The following is a 13,844-nucleotide window of genomic DNA, read 5'->3' on the forward strand; positions in this document are numbered from 1 at the left end:
ATGCTACAGGCCATTAAATCATAAACTTGCCTAGACTGATGCCAATCAGGGGAAGAGGAAAGGCAGTTCTTAGAAAGTGTCTTTGAGATTAATCAAAGAGACTCTTGGGCTGATTCAAACCACTTTTGAAAAAGATTGATTAGAGCCTAGGTTTTGTTTTTGATTGTTTTGGTTTTATTTACTTTTGGTTTGTGAATTAATGTTGTTTCATTGTTCTTGGATTCCTGGTTTCTCATCTTTTTGGCTAGTTCCAGCTAAGGACCATTCTCTCTTTAAGAGAATGAGTTCCTAGAACAATCAGCATAAAGGGAACTACAGTTATAGCCTACATTTTCTAATTTTTCTCATTTCTCATTGGGAAACAGTGGCCACTTTGTAGTACTTTTCACTGCACTTCATGGATTTTTATAACTTTGAGAAAGAAAATGATCACTAAAACTGTGTGGACTCTGAACTAGGAGATCAAAGTGTGAGTTTGTTGTTCGCGGTGTTTTATAACATTAGTGTATGCAGCTTAGTTTCCACTTTCTCATTTATCTTTCCAAGTTTTCTGTTTTGTTTTGTGTTTATTTCATCACATACATAATTACTATGTAAAATGTTTTATGTTTGAAAAACTTTAAAATCCTAAGCATTAATTTTCACTAGTAAGATAGGCACAAATAGTTGTTTTGATGTAATCATAAAATGCAGTCTCTTGCATCCCTGTAGTTTGAGATTCAGATATTTATTCTATTTGTAAGATGATTGATTTCAGTGTGCCTACAAAGTCCTGAAGGATTCAGAAGGAAAATAGGTATACTGATGACTTAATGAAAAGCTTTAAATATGTTGTATGACAGTCAATATCACTTAAATATCAGTAATTGTATTTTATTATGAATGCATGATCTTGATTGAGCCTTAACTATTATAATCTATTTCTGCTCCTCAGAAATGTATTAACCTGACCAAGATGCCTTTGGGGGATCCCCTAAGCAAATGTAATTTCAGGGTTCTGTTTCTTACTATAAGTGTTGCTTCCCTCTCTCCTCCTGTTCTCCATCATGTGATGGGGACCAGTGAGGAATCAGTGTTAATTTGGTGACATGGTGACAGCTGGTGCTTTATTTAAGCTTCTCAATTTTCTATTTCTTGGAAATGCTTTAATGTGGAAACAGCTTCAAATATTTAAACTGAATCTAAGCTTGCTTCTGTAAATTCCATAAAGACTATGAACTGATTTTAGTTCGAAAATGATATCTTTTAATTGTAAATCGTGTTTGCCACAAACCTTCCAAAAACTATGTGCCACTAACCTTCCAAAAACTATGTAAAGAATTATTTTTAACAAATCTTACAATATATTTTACTTTTTAGATACTAAAGAAAATAGTAAATACAACTTGTTAACCAAGGTAAGCTTTGGTTCTTTTTCTTTTGTAAATTAGGTTGGCAACTTTGTGTAATAAGAACTTTTTAAAATGAGCCTTACATTAAAGCTTATTCATTCAGGTTCAAAGTTCAAAACTGGAAATAATTTTGCTTCGTTTGGATTAACTTAATTTTGTAAAATAAATATTAGTAAGCTTACCAGAGATCCTTACAAACTGAAAAATGTAAAAAGCACTCCTCTTAGCAAAATCCGAAGTTTACTAGATATATCTCCATATTTTTAGAAGTTGCTATGTGGAAGATAATGCTGAAATTAAATTTATTGTTATGCTAATATTTACCAATACCTGCTTCTTTAATAAATATAATTCACTTTAAAATGGTTTTTAAAATGTTGGAAATAGCTACCATTTATTGAGCAGACTGTTAAGCCCAGCCTTGTGCTAAGTATTTATCATGCATGAACTCAGCATTCACAACTCATGAAGCAATGATAATTCTCATTTTATAGATGAAAAAACTCAGGCTTAGGAGGGTTATAAGGGCTTTTATATGACACAGAACTTGTAATTAACATGGCCAGGAATGCAAACCAGGGCTAGTTTAAGAGCCTGAATAGTTAACCACTCTGTTTGACAATTGTCTAGTAATAAATAACCTGGGTAAAGACAAAGGAAGTTTAAGATAAATTATATCTTTGTGCAGAGATAAGGAATCTTCTTCCTTCCCTCTCTTCTCGCCCTCTCCCCCACCCCTCTCTCTTCCTCTCTCTCTCCCTTTCTCCCTCTCTCCTTCTCTCCCCAACATCCAGCACCCCCCCACCACTGCCCACACCCCACCCCCGTGGAAGGAATTTTAAAAGTCATGACCACTTCTGGAAAAAGGAGAGGCACAAGGGATAAAACTATAGAAGTTTTTTTCATTCAACATTTATTGAATGCTAGATACTAGAGATAAACCCAGAGCCTGGATAGATATACATACATATACACATAGATACAGACAAAGATAAATATGAAACTAAAGAGTTTATTGGCTACCAGGGGAAACATAACTATTCAGCTGGATATATAATATATGGTAATTTTTATACTATTTCATATAACATGTAATGTATATATACAGGACGGAATGATGGATTCTACATTAAAAATTATAGGTGATGTTAATAAAATGAGCCCCTGAAGAAAAAGAAAGATTTTATCAATTAGAGAAAAAGGTAACTGTATTCAACACAGAGACACTTTTAAGGAGAGGAGTTCGTCATGGAGATGAGACCTAAGGTTCCAGCTACTAGTTCTTCAAGCTAGATAATATATAGAGAGAGGAATCAACAATAGGATAAAATTTTCACAGCAGAGATGGAATAGAAACTGGAGCAGAATTACTCTGGGCACTCTGAATCCCTTCCCAGACATGCTTTATTTTGCCCTTTGGCTCTTGAACCCTCTCCTCCTTTAACTGTTCCTTTCAATAAATTCCAGTTCCACATGCTCAACTCAACTCTAACACTCAATAACATGCCCCAGTGAATGACTGAGGCTTCACTCTACCGGTGGAGATTTTCCTTTTTATGTTAGGTAACCTAAAACGGTCAGGGTTAGACACTTACTCTTCTCCTCATCTTTAAGTGAACCTCTTATCTTCACTGACTTCAAAATTACAAATTAGCTCACAGGATTTTCTCTCAACGCCAGCTATCTACTCTGTTAAACCATCCAGGTGGCACAACACCCCTACTCCTGGATTCTAGTCTAAACCACATGAAGGTAACATCTTCAAATAACCCATAAGTTCAGGGTCCCCATTCATACAAAATTTCATCACCATTCTTCCCTTCTTTTCTTCTTACTATCTTTCATAAAAAACTGTTGAGCATCTCCTAGGCACAGTAATTTAGAGATAAAGTTGTCTTTATCCTTAAAAAGGTATTAGTCAAGGTTCTCCAGAGAAACAGAACTAGTAAGATACATAGAGATATATAAGAGGGGATTTATTATGAGGGGAATTGCCTCACACAATTATAGAATCTGAGATATGCCATGTGCAAGCTTGAGAACCAGGAAAGATGGCAGTACAGTTCTGTCCACATCCAAAGGCCTGAGAACGAGGAGAGCCATGGGGTAGCTCCCAGTCCAAGACCAAAGGCCTAAGAACTGGAGAGGGACACTGGTGTAAGTCCCAAAATCTGAATCTAAAGGCCCTGGAACCAGGAACTCCAATGTCCAAGAGCAGGAGAATATAGATGTCCCAGCTCAAGAACAGAGAGAGAGAATTCATCCTTCCTCTACCTTTTTGTTCTATTTGGACCTTAAATGAATTGGATGATGCCTGCCCATTGGTGAGGGAAATCTTCCTTGTTTTCATTCTTTTACTTCCAATAGACATATGTCACTGAATTTGAAGTGGGTTTCTTATAATCACTATATGGCTGGGTCACATTTTTTAATCTAGTTTTTACTGGTATATTTAGATCAATTACATTTAAGGTAATTATTGATATGTTAACATTTAAGGTTGTCATTTAGTATTTGTTTTCTATTTGTTTCCTCCAGTCTCATTTCTCTGGTTCTCTTTTCTTATATTCCTGCACAATTCTGAACATATTTTAGGATTCCATCTGGATTTATTCATAGTGCTTTTAAGTGTATCTCTTTGTATATTTTTGGCAGTGCTTGTTCTGAGTATTACTATATCTACTTATCTATATATCTATCAATCTACACATTATACAGTCTAATTTAAAGCATTTTACCACTTTTAGTGAAGTATGGAAACCTCACTCTCATTTGTCTCTTTTTCTTCCCTATTTGAAAATATTATTGTCTTGGGAATCAGAAGGCACTACAATTTTTGCTCCAGTCATCAAATATGGTTCTAAAACACATAAGGAAAAGAACAGTCCCTTGTATGAGTCCATATTTCTGCTCTTTACATTACTTCTTCTTTCTTCCTGACGCTCCATCATTCCTTCTTTTATCAATTATTTTCTGTTTGAAGAATTTTGCTTAGCCAATCTTTAAAAGTAAGAGAGTTTATTTCTCTTTAATATTTTTGTATTTAATATATATTTATTGCAAGTTGAAATGATAGCGTTTTGATATATTTGGTTAAACAGAATATATTACTAAAGTTTTAGAAAGACTGTCTGCTAGTAACAAATTCTTCTATCTTTTCTTCCTCTGAGAATGTTTTTATTTCTTTCATTCCTGAAGGATAAATTCATAGGATATAGAATTTGTGGTTGACAGTTTTTTGCCTGAAGAATATTGTGCCATTTCTGGCTTCCATAACCTCACATAAGAAATCCATTGTCATTTGCATGGGTATTCATTCCACTGTAGGTAAAATGTCATCTCCTTACAGCTGCTTTCAATAATTTTTAATTTTTAGTTTTCAAATTTTTTAATTAGGTGCAGCTTTGGCATGGATTTCTTTGTGTTTATCCTGTTTGGTATCTACTCAGCTTCTTGGAACTGTAGATTTGTGTCGTTAACCAAATTTATGATATCTTCAGCCAATACTTCTTCAAACAATTTTTCAGCCTCACTTTTTTCTGCTTTCCTTCTGAGATAGTAATGACATGATGGATGACTCTTTTGTTATTGTCTCACAGGTACCTGAGGCTCTGTTCATTTTTTGTTGTTGTTGTTGTTAACAATCTTTTTTCTGTCTGTTGTTCAGATTGGGTGAATTGTATTGTTCTCTGCTTAAGTTCACTGATTTTCTCCTTCATCATCTTCACTCTACTGTTGAACCCATCCATTGAGTTTTTTATTTCTGTTATTGTATTTTTCAGTTCTATAATTCCATTGATTTTTTTCTTATAGAATCTATTTCTTTGCAGTGATTTTCTGGTTTTTAATTTGTTTCAAGAGAATTTGCAATTCATTGTTGAAGCATTGTTATAGTGGATGTTTTAAAAATATTTCTCAGATAATTCCAGTATCTGACTCATCTCAGGATTAGTGTCAACTAATTGTCTTTTGTCCTTCAACTTGTGATTTTTCTTAGTTCTTGGTATGTTGGCTGTTCTTTTAAAATCATGCTCTGGATATTTTGTCTATATTAGGAGATACTGGACCCTACTTAAATCTTTTATTTTAACAGTTAATCACACTGTTTAGGTTTAGCATATAGGTCTTGGTCTATTTTTGCAGGCTGTGGTTCTCATAGTAGTTTAATTTTCAGAGCCTTGGAGGTGTTATTTTGGTTTTCCTTGTTTATCTGATGTGGCTTGGGCTGCCACTGGTCCCTGCTGGACTGAAAGAGGTTTCCACAGGCCAAGCAACCTGGCTTTTCTCAGAGGGAGGTCAGAGAATGAGGAAGGATCCCTCTACTAACAGCTCATGAGGACAAGGAGACTTTCTGGACCAGGCTACTTGTGCCTGCATCCTCCTTGCTGGCTCCTCCCATCCATTCAGGTGTCTCTGGGCAGAGAAGGAAAGTCTCTGCATCTCCCAGATTACTGGGTTTAATTTCCACTCTTTATGGCTGCAACTTCTGTAACTGACATTTTGTTATAGCTACATCTAGTCTCTAGGGAACTTTTTGTAACCATGCCTCCTGCACCCTGATCCCCAGCCCCCACCCCGCCTTCAGGCCTAGAAGCAAAATCCCTTGACTTCCCTTTAAACTCTGCGCATACATTTTATGAACTCAACTCTCCACAAATTATCCCTGATCCATACACCAGCTAAACTTTTGGCCTTTTATAGTTCTTGAAACTGAAAGAACTCAAATTCTACCTCCTGTAATAATTGACCTCAAAGTAAGCTTAAATCTTATTCTCTCTCTTTTTTAAAATTTTTTAAATTTAACTTTACTTTTTTGAAAAAGTAAAGGAAGGAAAAATGGAAGTAAGAAAAGAAGGAAAAGAGAGAGGGAGGGAGAGAGGAAGGAAAGAAGGAAGGAAGGAAGAGTACATCCTATGATACTTGTATTTTGCTGAATGTTAACAAGCTTGGAACCACAGCTGAACTGATTGCTCAGAACAATAGAGAAACTATATGGCTCTGAGAACATGGAAGGTAGGAAAGGAAACTTGGATATAGAAGAGCTGGGCAAGCAACGTTTGGGAAGAAGTGACCTGTGTGGTGAGGCTTGTAGAGTGAATTGTTTAGATCTTTTCACCTCCCTGGTGGCCCCACTTTGGAAGAAGCACTCCTGTTTTCAGTCTGGGAGAATCATTTTTTCTAGTCTGAAGAAAGGAAATTCACCTTTCCCCTGTGATTTTTCAAGATGTTTTGCTTCTATCTGAAACTTACCTAAAACCTATAAGTTTTCCTAAAGATCCAGGCTTTTCAAAAGCAAAGTCTAGAAGCTATTTGTCTTTTCTGCCTTGACATATAATTGGCTGGGTTTAGAAAGAACAAATCAGTTCTCTTCCTAAATGTGTGGAAATTGAGGGAGGGCAGAAGCAAAGGTTAAAAGGGTGAAAAAAAATCTGAACTGATATCAAATAATATCTGAAAATATGCAAAATAGTGTATTCCAACCCTACACTGACTTTCACTTTTTGCTTAGGATTCTCTCCAATAATCCTAAACAAGTGAATTGGAAGGAAACTATCATAAATTCATAAAATAGTGCTTTTCGATCATTGGGTACATCATACTGTTTCAGTACATGAAAGAGCTATCTTTTTTTTTTGGCTGAATAATTCTTTTTGTGTTAAAATTCTTATAGCATAGACTGTCTCATATATGCCAAAAAACCAGTCTGTTCTTATTTCCAAGTAGTATATTTAGGTACAAAAACCAAGTAAAATACAGACTCCCTGACCTCAAAAAGTTGACATCTAGGTGGAGCAACAGACCATTAATAAAATGACATAAAAATAATTAAAGGTGGTATATGCTGCAACTCAGATTACTAATGGAAGTAAATGTACCACAGCTACTAAATTGATTATCACCATAGGACTTGATCTGGCCTTTGATCACACACTAGCAGTATGAACACAATTAGGAAAAACAGTATTTTCACAAGTTTCAGCCCAATTCTTCTTCCTCTCTTGCTTCAACTCCCAATTATTTGAAGTTCTTCTGCTCAGGAAATCACATCTTTGCTTCCACAACCCAGCCTGAGCACTTGAAAATCCATCACCAAGAATACTGTCTTAATTCTCTCCAAGCTTCCAGTTCATCCAGCAGAAACAGAGATAGCAGCCTCCTTTCCAAATGGGCACCATACTCTCATCCCGATGAGAAAACTACAGAAAATTCAAGGCACAACAGTGAAAACTGTTCAATAAGTTCATTTTAATAAGTGTAAGATTTAGATAAAGGCTAATTTTCTAACTAGATCTCATCATTAAGCAGACTCTTAGTATGTTACAAAGACTCTTTGTTCCCCCAAATTTGTTCTCCCATCCTTACGTGGTAATAACATTCCTGATTCGTAGCTAGATAACATGGCCTTCTGGAATAAATACTATACTTTATAACCTTTTTTTTTTTTCAATTAAGGCTGTCCATGTAACTAAATTCTAGCCTTTTTAACTTTCTTTCCACTGACCAGAACATAGATGAAGAGGCAGGGCATCTGTTATGAAACAAGGGAGGCCAACAATCAGTGAATGCTAAGCAATAAGTTAGAAGGGTCTGGTTCAGATAATCATACTTTATGATTAAAGTATAATCATATTTTATGATTAAAGTAGGGAACAGTCAGATCACATTGTGTCTCCTTTACCTAAGCTATGAAGAAAAATATGAACCCTGAGGGATGACCCAAACCTCTTTCCAAAATTTCCGGGCAAAGGTCCAAATCTTTGAAAAAAAAATCACCCCATTATAGCAGAATCATATTCTCTAGAGCTTAAAACTGAAAAATTGTTATACAGCAGTGCAGTAGAGAGCATAGCACTCTAATATAATATCCCATTATAATTGTCTCTTTGTAAACTATATGGGTATTACGGGCAGTACTTTCCAACCCTACACTGACTTTCACTTTTTGCTTAGGATTCTCTCCAATAATCCTAAACAAGTGAATTGGAAGGAAACTATCATAAACTCATAAAATAGTGCTTTTCGATCATTGGGTACATCATACTGTTTCAGTACATGAAAGAGCTATCTTTTATTTTTTGCTGAATAATTATTTCTTTCGACTTGTTCTATCAACCATGCTTGACAGTTGTGGTGAAGGAAAGTATTCGTTCTCTCAACTGAGAGAAGCTTTTAGATCAAGGAGAAGCACTGACATATTTAGGAAAAGCAAGACTCTGCAGTAGTAGCATCAGTTCGATTAAAGGAGATGTGTTGATTTATTTTCTTTTACATCCCAAAGAGTGACTAAGAATAATCTCTAAGATGTCTGTTTTTCTCCTGAACGTTAAATTATTAAACGTATTTCCCTGTCCTCACCTTGCTTTCTGCAGAAGAAAGCACTGCATCCTTCCAGTGCACACAAAGATTCTACTGCAGTGCAACCCGAGAAAAACCAGCCAAGGTCTGCTGAGGATCTCTGCTGCTGCAGCATTTGATACACACAGGAAAAGTCTCATGAATAATGCACAGTTATAAACAGGTAGCCATATCAAAATCTCTTCACTTAATTCTATTCCCAAACACACTCCAAGGAAAGTAATTGGATACCTTCATTAACGATTGATCTGTACAGGAAGAAAGTATGATTAAAAGCTTTCAAGACATCGATTGCATGTGCATTAGCTTGCCCTGACCTGCATTATTTTCTACTGAAAACCCAAGCAAATTGTAGCAATAATCAGAATTGTAGTGCTAAACAGAAATATAAAATATTTTAAAACCACAAGTATGAAAATCCAGAACAGTTCATCCACTGCAGAATATGTAAGAAACAAAAGCAGCTTGTCATGAGGTCACATTATAACTGGGTAAGTGCTTGTGAGGCAGCATGAAGTGCTGATGTGCTACCAATGGAACAGCTTGTAAGATATGAATCCACTCTAGTCCATTTTCTTAACACCAATGACAAGAAATGTCAGGAGGCTCTAAACACCTTCCTGGAACAGCCATCATTAATCTCTAATATGATCGCATTACTTTTTTATTATTTTAGATGAAAAAAATAGTGGGCACTTTTTTGTTGTTTTTGTTGACCAATCAGAGACTATGTGTTACACCTACAATATAACAGCCTTTGTGCATTCACCTCAATTTGCCAGAATTATCAACACAATTGGCTGAAGTTGATTGCTGCTCTTGGTGGAGGGAGGGAGGATGGCCGCCATGACCAAGTCATACACTACAAATATAAGCCTCTCTACTCTTTTACACAAATCTTCTTTAACAAGATGGAAATGTGTTATACTATCCTAACTATACTATAAATTATCATTATTATAGTAAGCATTTATAGGTATTTGTAAGACAGCACTCAAATAATTTCTGTATGTTTTGTTTTGCTTTATATTGTTTTATCTCAGTGGTTCTTATATTATCAGCTGAGTCCTATATAAGGTTAACTGTATATGATTAACTTTTTCTCTTTGAAATTGTAAAGTAGAGTAATTCATCTAGGCGGTCCGGAGATTCTATGTTGCTGACTGTGGTAGTAAGTTTTGTTTATATCATTACTCTGTTATGGTTATGTTCTCCATATCTTAGTTACTTCAAGATATCTGTGTTGATTTAATGCATGAAAATTAAATATGCTAATATGGGAGAGAAAAAATCAAATTCTAAGCTGTCATTAATATGAGGTGCAACCACTGGGGAAGAGGGCTTTATTTAAGGTTACTTAAAATTAAAGTCAGGACCTTCTGCCTACATTTACAAAAGATTGATGTGGGGATTGCCATCTCACTGTAAATAACTAGAAAACTTGACAAAATGTATGAAACAAATATTTTTAGACATTGAACAATAGTCAGCACAAGATTATGAAATCTGACAGAATGGGTCCTGAGACAACTAAGTTTCAGGATCTCTGCCCTTTATCAAAGGCTGCTCCAGACCTGACTTAAATACACTTTAACACAAGCCTCAAAAAGGCTAAACAAATCTGAAAGGAATTTAAGTGCATGCCATACTTAAGGAATACAGTAAAATGCAGCACTCAGTACTATAAAATTCACAATGTCTAGTAACCAATCAAAACTTTCAGAAAATGGAATAAGCAGGAAATGTGGCTCTTAAGCAGAAGTAAAAAGAAACAGATTCAGTTATGATATTAATTATGAAATAAGCAGAACAGGATATTAAAATAGCTATTCTGAATATTATAACCATGGACAAGGTTATAAAGGAACACATGAAGTAATAAGGAGAGAAATTAAAATTATAAACAATTATCCTAATAGAAGTCCTAGGGATGAACAAAAATCATCTGGAATGAAAAATAAACAAGATGGGTTTAACTGCAGATTAGAAACTGCAGTAGAAAAGATCAGTGAACTTGAAAATGTGGAATAAAAATTATGTAAATTTAGAGAGAAAAAATATTACAGAGTCTCAGTAACCTATGGGCCAATATCTAACAATCTTATATATGTGTAATCTTGCCAAAACAAAGATAAATACTTTTTAACACAAACAAAAGATAAGAAAATTTATCAGCAGTGTTGCTGCACTACAAGGTCAAAGGAAGTTCTTCAGGTAGAAAGCAAATGATATCAGATTGAAATGTGGATTTAAACAATGGAGTGAAAAGCACTAGAAATTGTAAACATATGAATAAATATGAAAGACATTTTCTCATCATTAATATTTTTAATTTGACTGTATAAAGTAAGATAATAATGTATGTTTTTTTATAATTTGTTTGTAAACATGTATAAAAAATGCCTAACAACAAGGCAAAAAGGACAAGATTGAATAAATAGAAGTATTTTGGAATAGGTGTTATACTGTATACATGAAGTGGTATATTATTTGAAGTTAGACTGTGATAAGTTAAAGAAGCACATTCTAAATTATAGAATAACCATTTAAAAATATAAAACAAAGAGAAGGTTAATAAGCCAAAAGAGGGGACAAATGGAAACTTTCAAAGTGCTAAAATAATTTTTTAAAAGAATGAAAACTTGAAAAACAAACACAAATAAAAGATGGAACAAATAGAAAGTATAGTAAGATAGCAATATCATTGATATAAATTCAACCATATCAATAATTACATAAAGTGTAAATGATCTAAACACTCCACTTAAAAGACAAACATGTCAAATACAATTTAAAAATTACCAAACCCAATTTAAATATGGAGATACAAATAGATTAAAGTACAAAGATGGGATAAAATACACCATGCAATGCTAACCCAAAGAAAGCTGGACTGGTTATTGATATAAAAACATAAGTACAATATATTTAAGAGAGCTATTACTAGAGGTAAAGTCATATTTTTTCTTGCAGTAGAAGAGTAAGAACATCAAAAGTAAATATCAATCTTAAATGTATATGCACATAATAGCAAATCTTCAAAATACATGAAGCAAAACTAATGAAACTAAAAAGAAAATCGGCAATCCACAAGTATACTCAGATTGTAACACTCCTTTTTCAGTATTTGATAGAACATGCAGACAGATAATCAGAAATAATGTAGAAGATGTGAACAACCAACTTGACTTTATTGACATTTTAGAACACTCTGCCAACAAGAGCAGAAAACAGATTCTTTTGAAGTACAAATGAATTATCCACTCAGACAATATAGTCTGAGACGTAAAACACACCTCAACGAATGAAAAAGGACTGAAATTATATAAATATGTTCTCTGACCCCATCACAATTAAATGGAAATCATAAATGAATATATGGAAAATCCTCCAAATTTTTGAAAATTGAAAGCCACACCTAAATAATCCATGGATCAAAGAAAAAATCAAAAGAGGAGGATGAAGTAAATCTGCCTCTATTTGGAGACAAAAACATGTGTACATTAAAAAATCCCATGGATTTTTAAAAAAATAATTTTTAGAAAGCTATTACACCAGTAGAATTTAGAAAGATGCACAATATCAATAAAAAAAGTCAAATAGGGTTTCTCTGTAATATTAATTAATTTTCATATATTGCTTTTAAGTAAACAATACCATATGCAAAAGCATGAAAATCTGAAGTACTTAGGGATAAATTTAATAAAATATATGCAAGACCTATTTCTGAGAGAAGTTAACATTATAAATTAATTAAAATTTTGATATAATTTTAATAAATCACAGGATATCTCACTTTATTAGAGCAAATACTAGTCTTACTTTTAATTCTGATTATGACTTTCTTTTATTCAGTCTGTAGATATATACTATATTTAAAAGAGAGATATGCTAGAGACAGCTGATTCTTGAGGGTAACTTTTACCAACCAAATTAGCCACAGACAAATTGTAAGAAAAAATGTTTCAACTAATTCATACTGAACACTTAGTGCTTACAGTAATGTAGCATTTGTAAAAGCTATTTTATGCATTATGCTATAAGTTCCGCTCCTTCCCTCAAAGGTGATGAATAACAATAGCTAATAATAGTGGCAATCATTTATTGAATGCCGACGATAAGTCAAGTACCATGCTAAGCATTTTATATGTATTACCTCTTACAAAGATCCATTGGATGGGAATTATTATCGTCCCCATTTTACAGATGACTCTTAGGCTAGTAAATATATGGTAGAGATAAGATTCAAATCTATGTAATCAGACTCTACTACACTTTAGCACTTCTAAGTAAAAACAGTGAAATATCTATTTGGTTTTCTTAAATCAGGAAAAACTTATATTTGTATAGATATTGATTTGTAGCCCATCTTGTTCTAGAATGCAAGTAAGGTAACTTTCAAGATTACTTATGTGGTAGATTATATTTATGGTCCCAATTTTTCACTCTTCCCTATATCTGTGTTACAGTTTATCTCACTAAAGAGTGAGATAAGTTCATTTTTCCACCCTTGAATCTGAGCTTGGCCAGGTGACTTGCTTTGTCCTCTGCACACTAGTTCTGAGCATAGGCTTCAAGAGATCTTACACGTTTCCACTTACTGTCTTGTGCCTGAAAACATGGAAACATGGCTCAGCAAGCCTGCTGGTTGATGAGAGATCTATCCCGTTGAACTGAGCTGTCCAAAACGTCCCAGCTGAGGCCGTCTAGATCAGTCTAGTTTAGTTACATCCAGCCAACCTCCAGATGTGCGAGTAAGCCCAGCCCAGGTCTTCAGGACCACCCATTCTATCCCCAGTAAACTATTGACTGTGGCAATAAATGCCAATTATTGTATGCCAGTGAATTTTTTGTGACTTCAGGTTATGCATTATTGTCATGGCCATAAATAACTGAAAGAATACAAGTTTCAATGAGCTGAGACTTTGAGTGCTCACTCTATTCTAGATGCTAGAGCTACAGTGGTAATCAAAACAGACAAGGTCCTTGCTCTTTTCAGAGATTACATTCTATAGACGGACACAGATTTTTTTTTTTAATGTGTACAAGCTACTTTCAGAGAGTGAAAACTACATGAAGAAAATCAAGCCAGATAGT

This window comes from Mesoplodon bidens, assembly GCF_964165515.1.
Source record: "Mesoplodon bidens genome assembly, chromosome: 8".
NCBI classification, from domain to species: Eukaryota; Metazoa; Chordata; class Mammalia; order Artiodactyla; family Ziphiidae; genus Mesoplodon; species Mesoplodon bidens.